Below are 7,655 nucleotides of genomic sequence, written 5' to 3'. Positions count from 1 at the left end.
ATGTGCGTGCATGAACATGTGTGCATCCTACGAAGGCATTGGTATGTTGCCTTCGGAGGCACGGGTCTGAAAAATGTGCAGTCACGTGTGCATAGGAGCTAGCCATGCTTGAGTCTCTAGAGGAATGTGCGTGCATGCACATGTGTGTATTGTCCGAAGGCATTGGTATGTTGCCTCCGAAGGCACGGGTGTGAATCATCTGCTGTCACGTGTGTGTAGGAGCTAGCCACGTTTGAGGCGCTCTTGGTATGTGTGTGTCTGGATAATGCCCGGAGGCATGGTGACCCAGGCTTTGGTGGCACAGGGCCATGTCGCCTCTGGAGGCACGGGAGGGTGGTCTCCAGAGTCACGCGTAAGGGTTCGTTTTGGGATACACTGCTGTCGTACAGATAAGAAGAGGCATTGTTGTTTATAGTGTACTAGCACTCTCTGATGATGTAAGAGGCACTGTTGTCGAAATAGTTCTCTTTTCAACATGAACACGCAATTTCTAACTACATTACATACAAATGTGAGTTACTGATAAACTGTTTTGTCACGTCTAGATAGAATTAGCCTCGCTGGCTAAATCAAAAGTTTTATTCTTCATTCTTGTTGAAGATCTTGCTTATCTCATTACCCATTTCACTAGATTTGACTTGATTCATCTCGCTACTTAAGAGAATGTACATTGCCTCTGTCCTCCAGTCTTCGACCTCATCCTGTGAAATTTTCCCGAGAAAGAGAAGTATATTATTCGAGTTGGTTCATAAAAGTTGTTTATGAGTAAATATATATATAGACTTACTGTCAAATCTTCCAGGTATCGACGAACTTTTCACCATTGTAGAGGAATGCAAGCTTTAAAACAGCAAATGGTGATTCGCCCTTTTCTACCACTGGAACATCTTGCACGGTATGAATCTGCCATCTTGTTTTCTTTGGATTCATTGTTTGTTCAAGTATGGTGTTGAAGACTTCTTTAATCCTAGGTACCTGGGAATTGCATTTTGTAATTGTTTTAATATTTCAACATGTAAAACTGAAAAAAATTATTATGTATAAATGCTTACAATTGCCAACTTATGAGCGTGATATTCCTGAAACTGTCTTTCTCTTTCTTTTTGAGCGTCTTCATGTTCCTGAAGAACTCGACATGCTTCATTTTATCCAATTTATCCACCTGTATCTTTTCTTTCTCAAATTCCTCTGGAGTCGCTTCTCGAGGATCAATAATGTGAACTTTGTGTTTGTATTTGTCCAGCACATATAGTACGTAGCGGTCATGCTTCTCCATTGGAATGAATATTTGCGTACAAAATACTTGTTGGTTTCCTGACAGTTTAATATAAAGTAATTTGATAGAACGCATATTTTGTGATTTTGTCCCGGAGGACAGGGATGTTACCATGTTTACTGTTGAGAGCTTTTTCCGTTGATTTTCTTTCAGATACATGGGAACGAGCTGATTCTTTGTTTTTTGCAATTCACTTTTAAATTTTGCAACAGTAGTTTTGTCTTTATTTAATTTCAGTATATGCTGCAAACAATAATATCGATGAAAAAAGTTGTTAGAAAAAAGAGCTGTGTAACAATATAAAAAGAGTAGGTGTTGCAATATACGCAAGATTTTGCTTTTTAAAAGTTTACCTCTGCAAAGTTTGGGCCTAATATTACTCTGTCACTTTCTTTTGAATCTTGTCTGCTTTCCCAGATTTCTGCTATGTCATCGAGCACCCTCTTTTCCATGTGATGTGGTATGTTCGTCTATGCTGGTCTTGGACCAAATACTGCCTTCAGTTGGGCTCCAGTAAGTTGCGTGCTTTCACTGTCCCTACGGATGCGCCTAAATATAGTTTTGCTGCAATAGGGAGATAAAATAATTTTGGAGGTCACAGTCAGTGAGAAACAAATTTTTACATTATTTTTTGCCTCTATCCAACTATTTTGAGGTGCAATAGAAAACAACTCACTTTTTGTATTCCTCCTACAAGCTGTCGCTCATGACTAGTTGGAAGAGGTCGGACGCCTCCTTTGTGTGTTGGAAGCAATGAGAATGTTTTGGGTATGGACTGGTGCTTCGTCTTTTTTTCCTTTTTGTTTCATCTGTTTCTGTCAGAGGAAGCAAATATGTAATATGTAAGCTCTTGTGATACGAAAGACATTGGTCAACCGTGGGATGGGTAGGTCATTACAAAAAAAAGATAACCAGAAATGATTTTCTTACCTTTGTTGGTGGAAAAGAAGTTTGAAGTTTCTTGTTTGAAATCTTTGATTCTTCCAGGTAGTTGCTCGCACTTTACTTGGTTTGTTTCACCAAATATGGCTGTAAAAAGGAACTCTGGTTTCCACTCGACATCTACGTTGCTTTGCTGCAGGTAGGTCATTGGATATTCTTTTATTTTTCTTTCATGAGATAATTCAAGTATTCAAGTAGTACTGCTTCTAAAAATTAAAATTGTTGCTCTCGTACTTTTCACTTACATCGAAATCCTCATCATCCTTTATGAGATCAATGCCATTCCAGTATTTTGCAAATTGAACCATGAAGTGTCCGCATTGGGTACCCTGCTGTTTTGGCACGCAAACTCTGTTAGGTGTTTCTGCTATCCTCGACCAGTTCGGTTCGCTGTTGGCTCGTAGTTCCGCTTCGCCGTAATGCTTCTTCATGAGTCCGTGCATCCATTTAATCTGTGATTACGGTTTAGTTTTATTGTTGGATTTTGACATGAATAAAGGGAATGCACGAATTGGAAAACCAAGAGGTTGAATTGACGTACCAGTTCTCGGTGATCCTTATGGTGTGTTTTCCATGTATTTTTTCCTCCTCCGTGTCTGTAATTCAGTGAGTCAAGTATGTCGATGGAGTTCGTGTACTTGTTGAGCACGTACAGTGTGTAGTGTGTAGCTGTGTTGTGAGGTATCATAATCTACGGTGTTTGGAGACAGAGCGAGTTAAAGTTCATTCTTGTCAGGAGAATTAAATGACATGTAAATGTGCAATCTGTAGGAAGATGAATTATGTTTGTATATTTCTATTAACTTGCCAGCTTTTTCTTTAAAAGTTCCTTCCCTGTTACAAGGGGTGCAAACTGTTCCAATGCTTTGTCCTCATTGAATTCTGCTAGTCCTTCTTCTTCTCCAGTTTCAACACCGAGCACGATCTGCGACCAATTTTTTTCTACTTTTTAGTTCAATCTTTGTAATCACTGAAATGGTGGAAGTGTTTTTGTCAAATTGGACTTCACACGTTTGCAAATTCTGCGGGAAGTATGGCTTTATCAGTTGTGTTCTATTGTTGCTGCACTGTCCATTCGTCAAACAATGCGTTTGTGATGGAGCCCTCCATCTGTCATGATCTCCTTTTTGTAGCTGTTCCAATATTTGTTTACCTGTAATCCAATTGGGTCGCTTCGAGCTAATATATACATTTAGACTGCAAGCAGAAAAAGTTTATACATTACTTAGGTTGGTTTAAAAAGGGGCAACATTTCTTTGTTTCTCCACATTCGTCCTGTCCTTCTTTGCTGAATAGGTATTCATGGAGTGCTCTGGCTTTGTTCATAAATTTGAAATCTCTTGGGACGAAAGTAGGAATCATGATTTCACCAAGGAGCCTTCTTGAAGGCTTTACCGGCCTCTTCTTGACCGAGATTTTCTTTTCTGAGCTGTTCTCAGATGATTGAGGCATTGAATGTTCTCCTGATTCTTGCTGCAAGATTCTCAGATACGGCTTGTCATCTTTGTTGAATTCATAGCTTTCATAGTCATTCAACCATGTTTTGATTACATCGAACTGAAAGCCCATCTTTACATATTCGTTGTATCCGTCAAGTTGTAGCGGGTTAAGGCTTGAAAGAAATTCATCAACTTCTTCATGCTTTTCCATTGTTTTTGGTTTTAGCAAGTCTAAAGAGATGGTGCTGGAGGTGCCTTGCTGATTGCTTGTCGAGCCTGTTTCTTCTTGTAGAATAACAGGCTGTTTCTTCTGCTCGGAAACCTATTGTTGTGTATTTGGTACGTCGTTGCTTCTGTCATCCTCTTTTAAATCAGTGCCTGTTTGTTCCAGTTGCTCTGTGCTCGTGATATTGCTGTTGATATTTTGCTCGTCCGTTTCCTCTTCAGCATGGTGTGGTATTTTGTCGTCTGGTGGTGGTTGATCTGGTTCTATTGGTGGATCATTTAGTTCGTGGTCTGTGCAAGATTCTTGGGCAACGGCGTGGCTGCTAACATCCATAATCCCTTTGCTTTTACTGGATATATCAATAACTTCATGCTCTTGTGTGGTTGTCGCACGCATAATATGTTCTTTTGGCTCGGGACTTGGCGGAAACTCTTCTAGTACGCAACATTCTGCCTGTTGCATTTCTTTGTCTTCCATATCTACTTCATACTTCAACATATCTGTAAAACAATAATAAAAAAAATTACTTCTTCTAGTGTGACGAAATTGTAAGGTTTAGTTTGTGAAGAGACTAACCTGTTTGTACACTTGATTAGTGACAGTTTTGTATTCCCTCTGTGTTGACTGATTTGTTGATATAGAATTTTTTCCTCAACTCTGGTACTTGTTCTGGCTTTAAGGTTGCCGCTGTTCCATCATTGGAGTAGTGCTTCAGGTTCATGTACATATAGAATGCGCAGTCCGTTCTTCATGTAGAGGAATGGTACTAGTAAGATTGTTGCATTCAAGAAACGGAAAGAAGAGAAATATTTGAGCAATGGTAGTGGTAATTGTTGTATTGAAAAGACGAAAGAACAGAATTATTTCAGTAATTATAGTATTGAATCTTGCATTTAAAAAAAGAAATAAGTGAAAATGTTGGAAGTGCTTACGTGTCTTCTCCTTGAAGTGGCACCTGCAGTTTGACCTTTTTGAAATGGTCGATGCTTTTTTCTGAAAGCTGTAGCTCTGTGCTTATGTGCTTCCAGATTTTCATTAATTTGCTGGTTACATTGTTGAAGAATTCTATTGTGCCTGGATATTTAGTTGAAGAGTCAAGGAGTTCAAAGCACTGTTTTTGCATGTTAACTGTGATGGTGAAGTAATGACTTATAGTTTCGTCTTGCTCAAACCCGCACAACGAACATGGTAAAAGGAACTGCAAAACACAAAATAAAAAGAAAACATTTGGAAATCTTCTTATATTTAGAAACATAAAATAAAAAGAGAACTCTGCATAACATATACGCAATTTGTGTTTTGTTTTTGAAACATCTGATCTGCTTACCATGTTATAATCTTGCAGTTCTTCTTCTTCTCGCATGTTGAAAACTGATCTAAGCCTTGCACGTAGTAACTTTTTTTAATGTGTTGTTGATCATTATTTTTGTAGCACATTGGATCTTCGTCGTCGGCTTCCTTTATGGAGTGCTGCTTGTTTCGTCACAGATACACAAAGGGAATTTGTCAGTTCAGTTATAGGGGAAGTTTATCTATTTATAAAGTCATATATATTGTTTTAAACATGATTCTTTTGCCGTGATATTTACTTACAGTGTTGCTTAATGACAGAATCTTTCTCCGTGTGCCATTGAGTTGTTTTCTCAAGATTGTTAGCATGGGCTCGATTGCTTCGGTGCATACTGATTTACCGACCTTGAAGCTTTCGGCGACATGGCCTAGATTGACATCAAACTTGTCCGTTGTAATGAAAAGCTCATCCCTGTAAAGTATATTTAGAAAAATGTTTTAGTTTACACATGATACAGTCAAAATGATCGTGTGTAAGAATGTTTTCTGTGTTAGTTGCATGAACTTACATTTCTCTCTTTGTCCATGGCTTGCGTACAGCGTTGTACAGGTCTTCGATGGCTTTGTTGACGGAATCGCTATCTTTGCCCCCTTTCTCCATTGTGCCTGCGATGATTTTGAATTTAATGTAAATAATTCCAAGTCACAAGATCACAAGATATCAATTAAATTTCTATTGTCTTGCCTACTTCGATGGTGGAAGATATGTCCTGTCCAGTGTTGTTCCTTTCTTGTTCTCCTTCTGCTTCTTGCGGCATGTTTTGTTCTTCTTTTTGCATTGTACCCTTTTGTTCAGTTTCTGCTCCATCCTTATTTGAGTCATCTGTGCTTTTCTTAGCATCATGTTTTTCCTTGTGAACCGTCATGTCATGCTGGTGGTCTTTTCCGTCTTGTTTTTCAGTCTTGACCTGGTTGGCACTGACCTCTCTGCCAGGGGAATTGGCATCGTACGACGGCATAGGGTTTTCTTCGATAGTTTCTGGTTCTTTCTCTGGAACAATTTGTGTGTTTGCTTCATTGGTTGTATCTCCGTGGTTGCCGTCTTCGTGTTTCTGCGTTATCACTGAAAAAGCATTGAAATAATTTAACTTGCTACTTTATTTTAATTATAGCAGCTGTTATGGGAAAATAGCAAAGCGTTCGGTGCGTGCTTTGAGCTATTTTGATTGTGATTAAGTTGTCATTTTGTGGAAACATTTTGTGCAACTTCACCTGTTGAGCTGTCGTTGGTGATGCTAACTATTCCACCTGTTCTTCATTGAGTGTGGTTTATTGGGTATCGTCTTGTTCTTTCTTTTGGTGTTCATCGTCACTGTCATGGTTTTTGTCTTGCAACTGTTCAATCATAAAGGTGGTAAGTTGGAGTGCATTTGAGTTGTCATGGAACTACTTTATATTTTTGTAGAATCAGCTTATGTAACTTTACCTCCTCAGTCGTTGCTGCTTCTGTTGTCTCTGCTTTTGTTCTCGTTGCTGCTGCTGACTGTTGTGCTTGTTCTTCGTTGAGTGGTGGTTTTTGGGCATCTTCTTGTTCTCTCTTTTGGAGTTCATCGCTGCTGCCGTCGTTTTTGTCTTGTAGCTTTTGAAACACACAGGTGGCTAAGTGGCAGTGCATTTGAGGTTCCACAGAGCTATTTTATACTTTTAGAGGATCAGCTTATGTAACTTTACCTTTTCAGTCGTTGTCGCTGCTGCCGTCTCTGCTGCATGTTTTTCGGTGAGTGAATATTTTGGGGCTTGGTCTTCTGTGACGTTGATGTCTGCCGTTTGAAGAACATGTTTCCCTTCTTCAGTGGCCTCCTTTTGCTCATTTGTCTCCTCTCTCTGGGATGGAGGAAAGTAGTGAAATGTGAAATGCGTATTTTTGAACTATAAGATCGTTCAGAGGTATTCTGTGTTTTCACCTCTGTACTTGTTACTACTTATTGTTCTACGTGTTCTTCATTGAGTGGTGTTTTTGGGTCCTTCTCTTGCTCTTTATTTTGCTGTTCATCTCACTGACCTTGTTTTTTTTCTTGCAGCTGTTCAAATATAGAGGTGGCAAAGTGAGAGTTCATTGGAGTGAATACAGGTGTGGTAGGTTGGAGTTTATTTGATTGTGCACGCATCAATTTTATAATTTCATAGTTGCAGGTTTCGTAACTTTACCTTTTCAATCGTTGACGCTGCCGCTGTCTCTGGTACCTGTTGTTTGGTGAGTGAATTTTTTGTGGCTTGGTCTTTAGTGGCATTATTGTCTACCGTTTGAAGAACATGTTTGGGTTGTTCATTGGGCTCCTCTGGTTGTGTTTGTTAGTCTTGATTGTTGGTGCTCTCTTGAGCTTCTTGTGTCTGCACCAACACAAAAAGTATTTAAGAAATGGGTGCATCTCTGACTGTTCAGTTACAAATTTTTTATAAGACCTCTTTCTCTGGTTTGCAG

This window comes from Aegilops tauschii, chromosome 2, assembly GCF_002575655.3.
Source record: "Aegilops tauschii subsp. strangulata cultivar AL8/78 chromosome 2, Aet v6.0, whole genome shotgun sequence".
NCBI lineage: Eukaryota > Viridiplantae > Streptophyta > Magnoliopsida > Poales > Poaceae > Aegilops > Aegilops tauschii.
Note: the sequence above shows the minus strand (reverse complement) of the source record.